General features: G+C 40.5%; 1 protein-coding gene across 2 annotated transcripts in view; it reads left to right on the forward strand.

Moving 5' to 3' along the window:
• The first annotated feature begins 16,051 nt into the window (after positions 1–16,051).
• Arhgef37 (Rho guanine nucleotide exchange factor 37) overlaps positions 16,052–17,148 on the forward strand; it is a 47,687-nt gene continuing 46,590 nt past the window's right edge. Inside the window, exon 1 of one of the 2 annotated variants that reach the window (XM_013141201.3) lies at positions 16,052–16,413. The gene's annotated coding sequence lies outside the window, so the exon portion shown is untranslated. The remainder of the gene's footprint in view (positions 16,414–17,148) is intronic. The other variant, XM_023560471.2, reaches the window with a different exon arrangement.

Genomic DNA, 17,148 nt, shown 5'->3' on the forward strand with positions numbered 1-17,148 from the left:
TTGACAAGCATAAGTTGACCTAATTAGTTTAATTTTTCAATCATCTCCACTTTGAAATCTCAAGACTTTTACAAGTCTTCGGTTTACAAGAATGCGTTCTTGCTATTGAAAATGTCCCTTTCGTATCACAGCTAAGAAGACATTTGTTGTTCATTAAGTAACAAATGTGATCTTGCAGGTAATTTGATTCAATTTAAGGAGAGGAGGAAAAACAGTTTCTTGGGAAGGAATGACAGAGGACCTCAGCCAAGAATACTTAAATAAATAAGTCAAAGAAAAATAAAAACTAAATATGAAGAAAAAAGAAATCTCTCATGTTTTGCATGAACTCAAGTCTTCCCACAGAAATACACATTGAACACCTTCAGGATAGGAAAGTTTCCATCTGTTACTGTTCCAAAATGAGATAAACTGAGGCCTGATGGGAAAATCTAAATGCTTGCGGTAGGTAACACAGTGAACTGAACTGCGTTAAATGTAAACGTACTTTTTAGCCTGTATGATGCGCGAAATGTTGCCATTTATTTTCAGTGTGTGTGGAAGACAGAGACATTTTCCTAACCCTATGCAAAAGCCCATGGAAATTATACTACACTTGTAGCAATCTATTTTATTGTTAACAACTAGTTGGGATGGGAGGAAAAAAAAAAACTTGTTGAGTATGTAAGAGATAGGATAAAAGGTGTAAGAAAACGTGTGTTGACCTAAACATTCATAATTTTTAAGGCCCTGGATTTGATCCCCAACAGAGAAAAAAAATCTAAATTTTAATTGTGACTCTCTCTTAAGTATTTTTCAGTGGTATAATCTTTTTTAAAAAAACAATTAAATTCTAAGATTTTTCTATAAGTTTAAAAATAAACTTAAAGATGACCTGTAGACACGAGAAACTAACATGTCTTTTTTCTTTGACAGTTGCTTAAAATTGACTCAAAATGTAAAATTCAAAATGAACAGTTCCTCACCTTGCTCCGCAATACTAAACTGTCAGGAAAAGCAGGTCCTCTGATAGTGACATTTTGTAGTAAATAGACAGAAATTAGAACAGACTACTAAATTGTTAGCGATTGGGAAGTATCTTTGATTCCAAAATATTTCAGAGAGGCACTAATTATACCTTAGTTTTCAGTATAGCTTTCCCTGGAAATAGAAGGACATCACTTAAGATGACTTTTGTGGGTCTCTTTATATCTAAAGAAACGAATCTTTGATTATATTTTCATAGAGGGAAAGCAGGAAAAGACCTTCATCTTCCACTGCAGTAGAGAAAAGAGAATGAACAGTGAAAAGTAGACAGCCTGTTTCTCTGCCTCTTAGAATATTATTTCCACTTGCCTCCCCCACTCAGAGGTGCGCTCCATCAATGCCTGTGACTTCGTTTGTCTGAAATGAACATCATGCAGTGTGATATATAAAATGATAGAGATACGTCCTGACAAGAAGGAAATACACATCAGTGGTTGAAAACCTTATAAAGGCCAGGCATGGGGGTGGGGGAGAGAGAGAGAGAGAGAGAGAGAGAGAGAGAGAGAGAGAAGAAAGGAGAGAGAAAGGGAGACAAGAAAAGACTGGAGTTTTCCTGCATCCCATAACCTCCTACTATTGTTCCGGTCAAACTGACCTGCAGTATTTAGATAATCAAATTGTATTTTAAATTTTCTGTTATAATCATATGAACTGCTAATCCCTGAAGAAGCATTGTCATGCAGAGCATTTTGGAACATTTGTGTCAGCTATTTTTATTTGGAAGACTTCTAAGTGTTGGAGTTTCTGCAGTGTCTCTGTTCCTTTCTTTTTGCAGCCCCTGTTCTCTTCCTCGGCATTGTTCATCCCCAAGGGCACGAAACCATGTTCTCTGTGACTCATGATTGCTTGCTAGAGTAATCTATTCTTCTTTGTGTGACTAAATTTGGAAGATGCTTGAGTTGCTGTTCCTGAGGAGAGCTGGTCCTAAGAATACATCCTGTTAACTCCCAGTTTTCCATGCTATTGCCAGGAGACACTGATACTTATCAATCATAGAAAACAGATTAACTGCTCCATTTGAGCCTAAATAAAGCCAACTCTGCTGAAGATTTTCTCCAGTCAGTATACAGAGTCAGGGGCAGGAATGGACAAAAAACAAAACAAAACAAAACAAAAAGCTTTGGGTTGCAGAGCACTCGTCCACAAGGCATAAAAAGTCAGATTGAGCTGGGCATGGTGGCGAACATCTGTAATTCCACCTATTCCTGTGTTGAGGTAGGAGGATCACAAGTTCTAGAGCAGGCTGGGTAACTTAGTGAAATCCTGTTACAAAATAAAAACTTTAAAAAGGCTAGCATGTAACTCAGTGGTAGAGCACCCCTGGGTTCAATCCCCAATAGAAGGAGTCAAATTATATTGACATTGACCTCTACAACTCATCGAGTGTTTTACAGCAAACTAACTTGTTCCTTTCCTAGCAGTACAGGAACCAGGCAAGCAGCTACGCTGTATCCAGCTCACGTGTGAGGAGGCTCAAGTTCTAGATGGTATAAAGACTCACTCCCAGAACACCAGCTTTGGGGAATTTCCTGCATTCCATACCACTCTTCTATGACATAGGTCGGCTCACCTTCACAGCAGAATGTTCTATTCAGTCCTTTTTGCTGCTTCTGGTGTCTTCTGGATTTGATCTGGAAAATTAGCGGTTACTGTCTAGCAGACCTACATTTGACAGAAACCATCCCCTTTCCAGCTTTTTTCCCCAGCCCATAGGCAGCTTGGTCAACTCTCAATATTAAGTTTTTTGAGACAAGGTCTCAATATGCAGTTTAGACTGGCTTTGAACTTGCTATGCAGCCCAGGCTGGTCTCTCAGTGATCCTCCTGCCTCTGCCTCCCAAGTGCTGGGATTACAGGCATGCACCACCACACCCTGCCCTCAATATTTACATTCTGCAACTTGATGTTTCATCAGGGTCTGGGGTCTGACATCTAACTGAACCTTTGAGGCCTAACTCTTCTTTTCGATGTCTAAATTTCTCTTTTTTCTATGTCTAAATTTCAAACCCAGCAATCTATGGCTCTTTGGTTCCTGATCCTGACTACCTGATCTAGTTGTTTGCCTCCATCTGTTTGTCTCTGCCAGCCAGACTTCCTAGATAATGGAGCATATTTCTGCTTCCTGAGTATTGATTTCTCCTCCTGCCCCCGACCTATTTAAATCTTAGTCACTTACCAGACTTTACAGACCCTTCTTGCTTCCCGTCAGACTCTCAACCTGGCCCACACCCCGAAAACTGCTTTTAATTTGTGTTCTTAGGCAAGTGAAGGCTTAAGCCCCTTCCTACTACCTTCTAGTTCCTCCAGCCTACACAGAGCTCATATTTTGATACGTCCTTATGTTGTTTAGAATTTCAAGTTGTTATCCTTCCTATACTGTATTGTCCCACACTACATCACTGGTTGCCATGGCCTCAGCCCCAGTTGAAATAGCATATGTGAGAGCACTTTGTTTAAGTCATAAACCTCACAGACCATACCTTGCAGCTGTTATTAGGCAATTCAAGCCCAAGGTGACTTCCTCTAACCTTCCTGGTAGAAGGAGATAGGCTGGCTGTAAGCTGAAAAAAGAACTTTGCAATTATTGTCCAAAACTCAAAATATTAAAAGTATGACAACTATAACACTACTGCAACTGATGTTTTTTATGTAGATGGTTCTTTTTAACCAGGTCATAGCAGCCTTTTAAATGTTACTGGAAATTGCAACCAAAATCTCTACATTATTCTGAAGGCTCAGAATCATTCTCCTAATCAAGTGAGACACCAAGTTTTCACATAGTATACACCCTGGTGATTTTCCCATTCTAAGGCAATAATATTTTCTCTATTTACTGTCTACAGAATTTTATATAATCCTAATAACAGCCATATTACCATGTATCATTAAAAAGATATAATAAGGAAAGTAATTGTGTTGTTTTAAAGTTTTTGGTAGGACAACTGGGGTCCAAAGATTTCACTTGTCCAAACGCACTGAGTTAGGGGAGCATCTCATGTTCTGATTTAGGTTTTATATTTTTTTTTCCCAAAGAAACTACATTTTCACTTCTCAAATGCATGCATCTCAAGGCTGCCAAATACCATGCAAACTAAACCACTCATTATTATAAGGTTAAGAAAAGATACAAAAATATACATTCACCTAATAGGTTATAAAGTATTTCACCAAAGGTTACCTTCAAGAACCTGTGGCGGATTGTTTTTCAATGATTATTCAACACTGCCATCTTGTGGATGTAGAAATTCGTTATTCCTCTAGTCAACCTCTGGCATTGTGTGGCTGGAATGACCTGGTTGAATCAGAACAATCAAATGTCAAATGCCCAGGAAGAGGCTACAGTTAGGGTGACTGAGTGAACTCTTGAAGAGTCAGCAAATTTCAGGATGTGGAGGAGCAAACTGTGGGGCTTTAAGAACAAGGTAAACAAAAGGCCCAAATCAGGACACACACAAATAATATATATAGGGTAAAGAGAAGAGGCCTTTGGTGTATTCCCAGAACATCTGTTCTTCCTTAGTGCAGCAGTATCACTCTGGGCTTCTCTTTCCTTAGTAGACTGTGAGCAGTGAGAGCAGAGATAAGGCCTTGTGGATGGTCACACCTGCACTGCATGCCAAGCATTAGTCCACTGGGTAATAAATCTGCAGCAAGCATTTTGTGAGTAAATATTTTGTGACATAGAAAACAGGACAAATTCAAAGTCATGATGGAATCCATTTTTCAGATTCCCAATCAGTGCTTCATTCACTATTCATATATATATGAACTATATATGTAACTATATATAACTATAACTATACATATAACTATATATATAATTATATATGAACTATATAACTATGATAGTTATATAACTATAACTATATAACTATATGTAACTATATATAACTATATATGAACTATATAACTATAATAGTTATATAACTATATATATATATGGAAAAACTCCTGAAAGAATTTGAAATATACCTGACCTTCAGGTGGCCACCAAGAAGAGGAACAAACAGATGGATATGGCTCTGAGCACAGCGCTGGCTTATTCACTGCGTATCTTGTTGGACCAGTTGTATAGTGCTGGGGCTGTTGTCTGGGAGGTTTGCAGTCTAGGTCTGGACTGTGCTACCCTCCTAATCCAACAGAGCTTCTCATGGTGTCATTTTTCAATCAGGAGATCTTACTCTGAGATCTAGTCTTAGTTTTTCAATGTAAGAAACTATTTTGTCTCCAGTTTCAGAATTAGTTTAAATTCACTGAATCTTCACAAAGTTAAGTGGTTAGTATTATTGTTTTATCCCATTTTGCAGCATTCTAAAGTTTACACTTTTTTCTCATAGATTATTTCATTTTTTGTCAATCGTTCCTGTAAAATATGTAAATATTTGAACACAAACCTCATAAAAATGAATAAACTGAGTCACAGGCTAGTTATCTTGTCCGATGTCACAAAAACCATGAGTCCAGTTCATGAATTTTAAAGTTCTGTGTCCTGTTATCTTGTGACAAAGACCAGTTTATTCACTATTAGATTTCTGTAGGCGCTATCAATTCAACAGGACCATTCCCTCTTTAGCATCTCCTCCCATTTCTAATTTATGGGTGTATATGTACACATATATATCATCTAACTATATATCATATCCTTTTATTCTTACACATCAGTGTGTATTTCCCCATAAGGACATTCACTTTATAACAATAGTCGTTTATAAAAATCAGGAAATTTAATATCGATACAATATGCCAGTCCACATTCCAGTTTCATCAATTGTCTCAATCATGATGTATATTTTGTCCAAGACCAGGCTCTCAATTCAAGGTCAAGCAATGTGTTATTTCTTGTTCTGTTTTCTTTAATCTGGAATCTTTAGCCTTTGTGTTCCTTTACTTGATATTTTTAAAATCTACAGGACTTTTATTACATAAAATGCAGTTTAATTTGCATTTGTCTTATGTTCCACATGGCCAAATTCACGTTATGTATTTCTTGCAGGAATATCTCTGAAGCAGCATCGTGTCCTTTGCTTTGTGGTGTATTAGAAAACACCTAATGCCAGTGTATCTCCATATTGGTTAGTCCCTGAAACGTGGCCACTTTGCCTTTGTAATTAATAAATAATGTGTGGCAAGATATTCTGAGACTATAAAAAGACCCTGTTCTACATCAAACTTTCATTGTCACATCCATTAAAATTTTTCTAAATAGATGATTATTTCTACATTTATTAGTTGCCTTTCTACTGGAAGAAGAACCTTCCCCGTCTTCTCCACTTATTTCTTTATTCCTCCAGTTATTTGTATCAACACAGATTTGTGGATGATTATTTTTGCTCAGTAGTGACCTGTTAGTGTTCGCTCTGCCATTTAAATTAGCTCAGGTTTGGCTGGTGGAAGATCCTTCAAGCTAACCCCTTTGTCCCCTGGCTCCTGTTCTTTTAATGTATTCCCTTGGTTTTTTGTTTCTTTTTTCTCACTAATCTTGTTTCAGGCTCATCAACCACTTCTTCAAGGAGCCCTGGCTCTTTTTAGTAGAAAATGGTGTTCAGAAACCAAGATCTGGGTGGCAGGTGTGTTTATTGCTACTGGTCTGTCATTACTTCTAGGACTTCCTAGATGGACAGATGACTGTTTCCCCTTCTCTCTTATCTTTCTCATCGGCTTATATACTTCAAATTCCAACCAATGCCATACATATCGTTGTGTCTTTTCCTTTCTTTCTTCTTCTTCTTTTTTTTTTGAAACCGGGAATCAAACTCATGACCTTGTGCCTGCTAGGTAGGTGCGTGTGTCGCTGAGCCAAATCCCCAGCCCCAGTTGTGTCTTTTCTTTCCATGCTTATGATTTTCTTTCTCAATGAATATTTGGTTCACCTTTATCTTTAACAGAGTCAATCGTTGCTAAGCCCTTAAATGGTATAGAAGGTAGTTTCAGAACTGTTAACATATACTACGGAGAAAAACAAGTTTAACAATTAGAATTCAATACTTACTGATACTATTTTGAAGTAAAATTTACATGCAGAGACATATAATTTTAGGAATACAATTCTGAGTTTTGCAAATGCAGATATACCTGTATCCCACAAATCCATCAAGATACAGTACATTATCATCATTCCAGAAGGTTCCTGTGTACTTTTTCTCAATCCGTCCATACCCAGAAACAACTGTTTGGACTTTTTTCAAAAAATATTTGTTCTAGAAATAATATATATATATATGTATTACATAACATGAGCTCTTTTATTCTATATTCTTTTGCTCTAATTTTTTGAGGTTTATTCATGATGTTGCATGTATTACTTCTTTCCATTATAGAGTAATATCTGTTGCACAGATATAACAAAATTTATAATACTATAAATCAATACTTATATTTTGAGATTTTGGCTATTATGCATAAAGAAATGACAAACTCTTTTATATGTGAATTTTATGGACACGTTCATTTCTTTTGGGGTAAATCCCTAAGATTTCCTGTGTCCTAATCAAGAAGCATATATTTAATTTTATTGGAAACTGTCACCATTTTTTTCAAAGTGAAAATATTGTATTATACCAGGTGTTTTCAATACTTTTAATTTTTTTTAGCCTAATATGTATGTAGTGGTAACTCTTATATGATGCAATATGAAAATATATAAAGGTATAAAAATTAGAAATAAAACTCTTTATTTAGAGATGACAGGACTATACACATAGAAAATTGTATGTATGATATTTTTAAAGATCTAGAAGAAGAATTGAATTTAGCAGGGTTTCCAGATATAAAGTCAACATATAAAAAGTTAGTTGCATTTCTATACATTAGCAACAAAGAAGTAGGAAAATAGTATTAAAAAACTAACAAACATTTTAAGGAACCAACTTAACAAAAGATAAGTATGACCTTTACACTGAAAACTGCAAAACTGCTGAGAGACATTAAAGAAAAGCTACATAAATGGAGATTTATATCATATTATGGGTTGGAAGACATTAGTGTGAAGATGTCTGTTACCAAACTTAGCTACAGATTCAACTCAATCAAAATTACAGAAGGTATTTTAAAAATAGATATCAAAGGGGCTGGGGATTTAGCTCAGCTGCGTAAGTACCTGCCTTGCAAACAGGCGGTTGCGAGTTCGATTCCCAGTACCGATAAAAAAAAAAGTTAAAAAAATAGATATCAAAAGGCTGATTTTTATGGAGTTTTATGGAAGTGTTGAGGCCTTGAATAGTCAAAACAATGTTGAAAAACAAAAGAAACTTATGATCTTATATAACCTGACTTCAAGAGTTATTACAAAGCTTATATATTCAAAATAAGGTAGTACTGGAAAAGAACAGACTAATTGATACACTGAACTGAATAGAATTCAGAAATAGACTTTCATGGTCTATTTTATATGATCTTATGTGGGGAGCTGGTAACAGCCAAGGCATAAAAGCAATTCAGTGAGAGAAAAGAGGATCTTTTCAACAAATGCTATTGGAACAAATGGTTATGTATATAGAGAATCTATACTATATATAATTTTTTGTTCTCTCCCATTCCCTTATCATATAACATAAAATTTATTGACTTTCTATCACAGTATTTATACATTATTAATTATCACAGTATTTAACAAGGGAAAGAGTAAATATCACCCAAGGACTTTGCATGTTCTTCTTGGGAAAGGGTTAGTACATTTTTGGATGTACATCAGACAATTATATAATGTTATGTGGACATACGCCCTTGTTAGTATCTAGTCTCAGAAATTAAGCATATTTTAAGGAGACACGTATGGAGATGGACATGAGCTGACACGAGACGAACTTGTGATGTGTAATGTGTCAGTTTGCAGCTAGTTGGTCACAAATGATTCTAGGTGTTTTGTGAAAGTAGTTTTTAGATAATATTAACATTTACATCAGAGGTTTTTAAGTAAAGCAGATTATCTTCCGTAATGTGGGAGGGCCTTCATTAATAAATTGAAGGTCTTAGCAAAACAAAACTATCTCCCAAAATGAAAGGAATTCTGTCAGTTGACTGCCTTTGGACTTAACCCTTCCTGGAGTCTACTACTGGGATAGCAAACTTTTTAAAGGCTGAGTGCCAAACTGCAACCCGCAACACTTACTTATTCCAAAGTGCCAACACTGAAATTAAACCTGAATACTGAGGTTTCAGTTTAGAAAAAACAACTCAAGCATTCCAATCTTTTAACACAGTAACAGGCATGCCATAGGTTCACCACCCCTGCTCTAGTCTGTTGGCTACTGCTACAGATTTTGGATTTACTAAGTTTCTGCAATTGCATGAATTTCTTAAATCTGTGCATATACATCTTGAAATGTTTGATACATTGTGTCAATTTGAGAAGTTTAGAAGTTCAACTGAGTGATTCAGCAGGGGGCTAGGGTCCTTACTTTATAAACATCCTCAGCCTAAGAGGAGGGAGGGGTGTAAGGGCTACACTCACCCTGGCCGGGTTGTGGGGGTGGGGGTGGGGGGCCGGGAAGGGGACAGGATGGGGACAGGCAGCCTATTTACAGTAGAAAGAAGAAAAGAGCCTTGCTGTGGCCTTTTTGCTCTGGCAGCTTTTGTTGTCTTCTATCGTCCTGAAATGTTGCCCTTGTGCCATGCCACCCTGCCTTGGAGCCAGCTGACTGTGGGCTGAAACCTTCCTATACTGACAGCTAAATAAACGTTTTCTTTCCTTAATTTTGAGTGTTACGTGTTTTGTTCCAGCAACGAGAGAAAAGTAACCAAGTCACATCTTTATCTGGGCAGCTCTAATGTTTCCTTAATTCAGGTCACTGCTAAAATGTTTTCTCCTTAGAAACACTTTTCTTTTTTTTTTTTAATCGGTACTGAAAGAGTTGCTGGGCCAGACCGGACACTTTAACCAGGAAAAGCTGCAGCCAAGTTAGAAAACTCCTGCCTCCCCCCACCCCCGCCCCCTATAGATTTGACTGTAACCCTATATCCCCATCCCTAAGAACCTGTGCGCCAATGAAATACCTGTACATCTCTAATGGCCTTAGGGCACTGCCCTAAGCTTAGGCTATTTATATTCCCCCACGCCACGTGTCCGAGAGAGATGCTGGCTGGTCAGAGAGAGATCGCCAGATTTTAGCAGCCAGTGCCCAGTCTCCTCTCCCCAGGATAACCACGGCCCGGGGTGCAGTGGAGAGGCTGCGCCCGGGGCCGGCGGGGGGGGCCTCTCCCCGCATTCCCGAAATAAAGCCACCGCTGCCCACTACTTTCACGGCTGTCTACTCCATTCCTTCCACGGACCTCGGACCTCTACCTCAACCTCGGACTTCTTCCTTCCTCCTCCCATCCTCCTCTCCCCTTTTTTCTCAGACCTAACAGGTACTGGGGATCGAACTCACAACCGTGCTTGCAAGGCAGGCACTTATGCCATTGAGCTAAATCCCCAGCCCTAAACACTTTTCTTGATGAAATATACATTATTATAATGTTTATATATTATTATACTGTCTATATACAATTTATATATTATATATTTATAGTAAATATGTGTGTGATGTGAAAAAAATGGAAAAATTTCCATCTTTTTCATTAATATATCCCCGGACCTGTGCCTTCTTTAGTTAAATCTGTTGTATGACTGATCTCACACATACATCTGCATATACACATATTAAGCGTAAGGTTCGGGGCTGGGGATTTAGCTCAGCGGCATAAGCGCCTGCCTTGCAAGCAGGCAGTTGTGAGTTCGATCCCTGGTACCGATAAAAAAAAAAAAAAAAAAGAAAAGCAATAAGGTTCTATGACCTGCTTTCTTCAAGTAATAATATTTCTTATCTATAAATCAGACATCTTTATATGTCTATATTAATAGACTAGCCTTCTTCTAATTGACCTCATAGTATCCTATCTGATGGACATACTGGAATTTATTTACCAGTATCCTGCTCATAATTATTTGAGCTACTTTTCTTACTTAAATTTTTAAAAGGTCTTAGCAATTTTTTTTTCTTTTTTTTTCTTTTTTTTTGTCGTTTTGAGACCCTGTGCATTCAGGCTGGCCTTGAATTTACTTTGTAGTCCAGCCTGGCCTCAAACTCCTGAGTGCTGGGATTACAGGCATGTACTATCACATTCAATTTAGCAAACATTTTTATGCGTGTACTTTTATATTCTTGTGTATGGTTTTTACAGGATACATTAATAAAAGTGAAATTTCTGAGATGAAAAGATTATTTACTATTAACTTATTTACTATTAACTTAGTTGACCTACTACAGATCATGAAATCTGTAGCAACAAATGGTTGAGATTGTACTCCAGGGCACTGCATGCAAGTTGGAGGAGGAGGAGGAGGAGGAGGAGGGGGAAGGGGAGGAGGAAGGGGAGGGAGGAGGAGGGGGAGGGGGAGGAGGAAGGGGAGGAGGGATACTTTCATCTCATGCAGTTTGCAGCAGACTCGTATTTAAGAATAAAAAAGAATAATAAGTTTTATAACATGTCTTCTTCAAAGATATCTTCATGGGGGAGAGTTTTGTTTTGTTAAGACCTTCAATTTATTAATGAAGGTTCTTAATTCAATTTATTAATGAACATGTCTTTTGATATCTTCAAAGAATAAAAAGCAAATATTACAATCCTTCAAACAATACTGGAAGGGTATTGGTCAGATATCTTAACTTGGTGGCATGGGGCCAGAATAAAACACAATAGTTGAAGGACACTACTTATCAGGAAGTTTTTAAAAAACCTGAATCTTCCTTACAGCTGTAGCTAACCCCTTTAACATACCATCATGGAAAATTCCGCATTTGACCTCATGTGAAAGTAAGCCACAGTCAAAAGGTAGTTTCACTAAAGATACTGTAAAAATAACCTCCAGCCCATGTGTATAAAGTAGATGTGAAAAATAAATGAGGTTCATATTTAGATTTGGAGGCTTACCCCAAGTTATCTCATTATATAATATATATATGCAAATATTCCAAAATTTTTAAAAAATCAGAAATTTAAAACATTTGTTGTGGTTCCAAGTATTTTGAACAGGGAAGCTTTCATTTAAAGCCTTAGTTGAAAGCCTTATTGTCTCTCCCTTGGCTGAACACCACAGCTTCCTACCTTAGCTTCAGGCTTATAGCTTTCTGGGATCCACTTTTTGTTTTGCGACAAGGTCTCACTACGTAGTTCAGGCTGCCTGAACTCACTATGTAGCCCACTCTGTCCTCAAACTTGCAGAGATCCTCCTGCTTCAACCTCGCTAATGCTGGGAAGGGATCCAGTTTCCACTCTCTAGACAGATGATGTTTCTGAAGTTCAGTGTTATGCTGGCCGTGTTCTTCAATGACTCCCTATTGCCTACGGAGAAAACTTAAATTCCTTAACAAAACACACATACTCTCCTTGATCCCGTGGCTGTTTACTTCCCAGGCTTATCTGACCCTGGACAAAGGAAAGTGTATTATTCAACCCAGTTATAATGAAATGGTTGTTACCGTATCTTTTTCTTGAAGTGCTTCCAGTCTGGCATAAGTTTCTATCGGCCTGGAAAGAATTCACCCCACCCTCACCCTCACTATGTAACTCCAGCTGGCTGCAGAGCTCAAGCTGCCCTCAAGCTTGCCTCTCTCTTTTCTCAGCCTGCTAAGTGCTGGATTACAGGCATAAACCACCTGCCCAGTTAGAAATCTCTCTCTGTAAAGATTCAATGGGCCAGGTGAGGTGGCCTGTGACACCAGCACTCTGGAAGGCTGAGGTAGGAGGATTATGGGTTTGAGCCGAGCCTGGGCAACCTCACTACTCAGCGAGACCCTGTTTCGAGGGAAAAAACAAAACTTGGGGCTGAGGATTTGGCATAGTGTAATGGTTCTGGGTTCAATCCCTAATTGGGAGCGATAGAGATAGATCCTGAAAAGGATGGAAGCAGTTGGAAGCAAGGAATGAAACCAACGACGTATGAAGTGGAGTTTGCAATACAAGTTAGAAAACAGACTCAGAGGTGATTGACATATAAATAGAAATAGAGGCTCTGAATCCACCAACATGCCTGTCCCAGTTCTGCGACTGCCTAGCAAGGATTCAGTTTCTGAACTTCTCAATTTCTGAACCTCCCTTATCTTTTAGGGTCATCTAGTAGAGTGCCTGGATTTTAATATGCCCTCAATAGAAGACATGTTATAAAAATTATTATACATTAGTAATGAGGTTACCAAACTAGTCCATTATCAGATGAATGTTTTAATTCTGTTAAAGACCCAGCAGCCAATAATGCCTTGTTTTTTTCTGACAGTTTAATACCTGATAAGACAGAAGAAATAGTTCTCAAGTTGTACACTGTGAACTCAGTAGTTTTAAAAAACAGTTATAGAATCTTGGGAAAGGTAATCATACAAGAGACAATATGGTCCCTGTCACCTATGACCCATGTAATCATGGGCAAATTACTTAATCTCTCACCCTCAATTTCTTGATCTATGAAACACAAATGATTCCTATCATGAAGAGTAGTTGTTAAAAATCTACAAAATACTAGGCACCCAGTAAGTAGTATCTTTCATTTATTACTATTGTAGAAATTAGAGAGGTACAATCCACAAAGTCAAATGAAAAGATACACATGGTCCTGAGACTGAGGCTTTCAAAGAAGTAGGCCAGTTTAAAGAAAATTTATCAGGAAATAAATTGGGTTTACACATGGTACCACGCCTGCTGGGATGCTAAGGACACATCTGACATAAGTGAACTTTTTCTCTCATCCTTCCCTTTGCTTAATTCTGTAGCTACAAATGATTCCAATAAGAAAGAAAAGGAAAGGTGTGGGACGAAAGTACAGGGACTGTAAAGAAGTTCTCTTCTGAGCTGAATTTGTGTGTCTGTGTTCCCTTGGTCATTCTGTACCTGCACTCCACCACTGAGCCGCACCCCCAGCCTAATAGCTGACATTTAAAAGGCTGAGAAACAAGTATAACAGGACCTCGTTAGCTTTTGACAGAACAGCTCAGTTGCTGCAGTAATTACATTACCCAGATTATATTCTCTCATTTTCTCAGATTTCGGTTTATAAATTATTATAAAATGACTTCAAGGTAGATATACATTTGTTATTTTCCTGCTTGCCCAACCTCCAAAGCCTTTGTACATCTGGGAAATAAGCTATCAAGGGAAACAGCCTCTGAATCTCATTGGTGAAAGCCCAAACGCCCTGGAGTCAGTTCTTCCTGACTGCTGACTGCTTGGGACCCCAGCATGGCTGATCAGCCACTGCATCGTAGGTTGTGATCATGGTGAGAGGTGTGAAGAGAAGCAGGCAACATGTAAAACTAATCAATTTTAGTGAACCACATTCAGTATTTGATGTAGTGTGACAATGGGGTCAGCTATGGCACTCCACTTTCAGGGCCAGAGTCCCATGGCAGGGCAAGCAGCACTGCTGGTGTCGAGAAGAATCCTTCCTGTGGTCTGCTTTCTTCCATAAATCTGATATCTGGCCTCCTTCAGTGTCAACATACACCCTTAGCCTAGCTCCCCAACCTTTCTATTGATTTTTTTTTTTTTTTTTTTTTTTTTTTTTTTTTTTTTTTTGTCTTTTTCCGTTTTATCGGTACCGGGGATCGAACTCACGACCGCCTGCTAGCAAGGCAGGTGCTTATGCCACTGAGCTAAATCCCCAGCCCCTGATTCTTTAAGCTCCCCCTCCTCTTTAAATGGATTCCTTTCTGTTTCAGTTAACCACCAGAATTAATCTTTGTTGCTTACAACCGAAGACGAGCTGGTGCATAATTTTTAGGGAACAATTAACCCACAAAAGTCTGAGCTCCCTGCTTGGACTAAAGATCTCTGAGGAGTCACAGTTAAATCAGCAGCTGGTTGGGACTGGGCATTTAGCTCAGCAGCATAAGTTCCTGCCTTGTAAGCATGCAGTCCTCAGTTCGATCCCCAGTACCGGGGGGCGGGGGGCGGGGGAGCAGCTGGTTTGGAAATTCCACCTGGACTCTGCAAGTCCTGTGAACTTTAGGCGAAAGAAGAAACACCAGGAAAAGGATTTGTTGTTTCTCAATTCTCCAGGGTCTGCTGCCCCATCCCAAACTACCTCTTTCTCCGCCTCTCACAATTTAACTCCCTTTCTGCATCCACCCACTCAATAAACACTGCATACAAGGCAATAGGTCAGGCACGGAGAGGAATGCCAAGATCAATGAGCCTTGACTCTCACAGTATACACCTCTGAAGTTCCAACCGTTCTTTTCAAAAAAAAAAAAAAAAAATAGCCAGAATTTAAAAATTGATTACTGTTGATGGAGGAAGGTAAGGAAAACTCTTATCTTTAGGTTTGTGTCACTGAGGCAAGCTGATGTCCATTTCTTTGGAATTGTTCTGGAAATCAACCCCATAAGGCAACTGCATTCCTTTTTAAGAGATTTCCAGTTAAAACCGAATAAGGAGCTCTCCTAAAGGATTAAGAAAACAACGCCTCTTCTAAAATTGACATGTGTGTTGCCACTGAAACTTTGGGTGCAGAGTGAGACCCTATCAAAAAACAAAAAACAAAACAAAACAAAACAAGCAATAAAACAAAAAGAGTACACCTGTTTGCCCTGATACATTTACAGCAGTTATCACTTTCAAGTGTGTGTCCAAAGTCTAGGACAGAAGGCCACACTGTTTCCAGGCAACTGATGGCCTTTGGATGCTCGGTTGCGAACATCCCTCCTTACACGCTGAATGCAGCGAGTGACTCTCCCTACCCTGCCTCCAGCCAAGCCCACACCTGGCCTGCTCAGTTAACTACAGGGTCTCCAGTCTCGCGCGCACCGGACAGCAGGGAATTCCCGCCTGTGTGCCAAGAGAGGGGAAGGCAGACTGTGGCAAGCTGTGCAGGAAAAGCGAGGCGAAAAACCCGGGATCGGGGAGCGGCGGGGGTCGCAGCCGGGACTAAAGCCAGGCCCCACCCTAAAGCTCCACGATCTGGACAGACGCACAGAAATCCAGGGACGCTAGGACCAGCGTCCCCGCCAGGTGGCCCCAGCGCTGGCCCCGGTTTTCGGGGTGGAGAGTCCGGGGCGCGGCTTTAAACCCCGCCCGCAGTGCACGGCGCGGGACGCCGGGCGCCTCTAGGAGCCGGCAGCAGAAAACAAGCCGGCTCCCGACACAGAATTAACAAAGGCGGGAGGCCGGCCGTCCTCACCGCGCGCGCACGCAGCGCCCGGAGGAGCCCCCTGGCGGCCGAGCTCGCGGGGCGCGGATCTGGACGGCGCTGGGGGCGCAAAGGCAGGGGGCGCTCGGCTCCCGGGCCCCGGACCCGCACCCGGCTTCCCGCCCCGCTCCCCACTCCACTTCCAGCGCTGCGTCCTGAGTCTGACAGCGGCGCCAGCCGCCTGATCGTGCAGATCCGAGCCTGTGTTCAGGTGGGAAACCGAGGCCCGGGGAGGTGAGCTGGGCCAGAACCACGTAACGATTCCTTGCGTCTTTTTCGCTGTCTGCTACGGTGTAGGATGCAGGGTGGCTTTTAGGGAGAAGTCATACGTTGGAACAATGGAAAAATGCAGTGATCAGAATCCTCGCCGAGAAACCGTAATTAGGACTAGGCAGTCGAGGCCGAGGGAGGAGAGAACAGAGCTCTGCGGCTGCATGGGGCCCCTCAGAAAAGTAGTGCCCCAAGTGGGTCCAGAACCCAGGACGTGCGGCCCCTGTCGGAAAGCAAGAGGGGAGCGGACCCCAGCCGCCCGCGAGGCCCTAGCCCGGGCCTTCTGCCCGCCACCGCCGCGGGACTAGCAGGTGCGGCTCCCGCAGGAGGGATCCCATCCGGCACTCCGCCCCGCCGCGTCTCCGAGCAGGAGGGGCGCACTGACAGAGCTACCTCTGCGAGCTGGAACACGCGCTCGAGCTTTCTCGGGGCCCAGGTTTAATTAAAAACTGAGATGAGATTGTTTGCTTTGTCCTCCTGGTTCTTGTGGACTTCACAATGAAGGCCAGTGCCGTGCCAGGCATGTAGTCACCTGGGTGCTCGCTGGAAAAGCCGAGACACACAGCTGTGCCAGTTAGGAAAGGAAAGAAATTGGACAGGATGCAAGATAAGATATAATGAAAATTTAAAAATAGAGAGCCAGCCCTCCCAGGACTGCGACCCTATTTACTATGCAGCTGTATCCTAGTGAAAAGATCC

This window comes from Cavia porcellus, unplaced genomic scaffold, assembly GCF_034190915.1.
Source record: "Cavia porcellus strain 051 isolate PalLab524CR breed Dunkin Hartley unplaced genomic scaffold, mCavPor4.1 scaffold_21, whole genome shotgun sequence".
Lineage (NCBI taxonomy): Eukaryota > Metazoa > Chordata > Mammalia > Rodentia > Caviidae > Cavia > Cavia porcellus.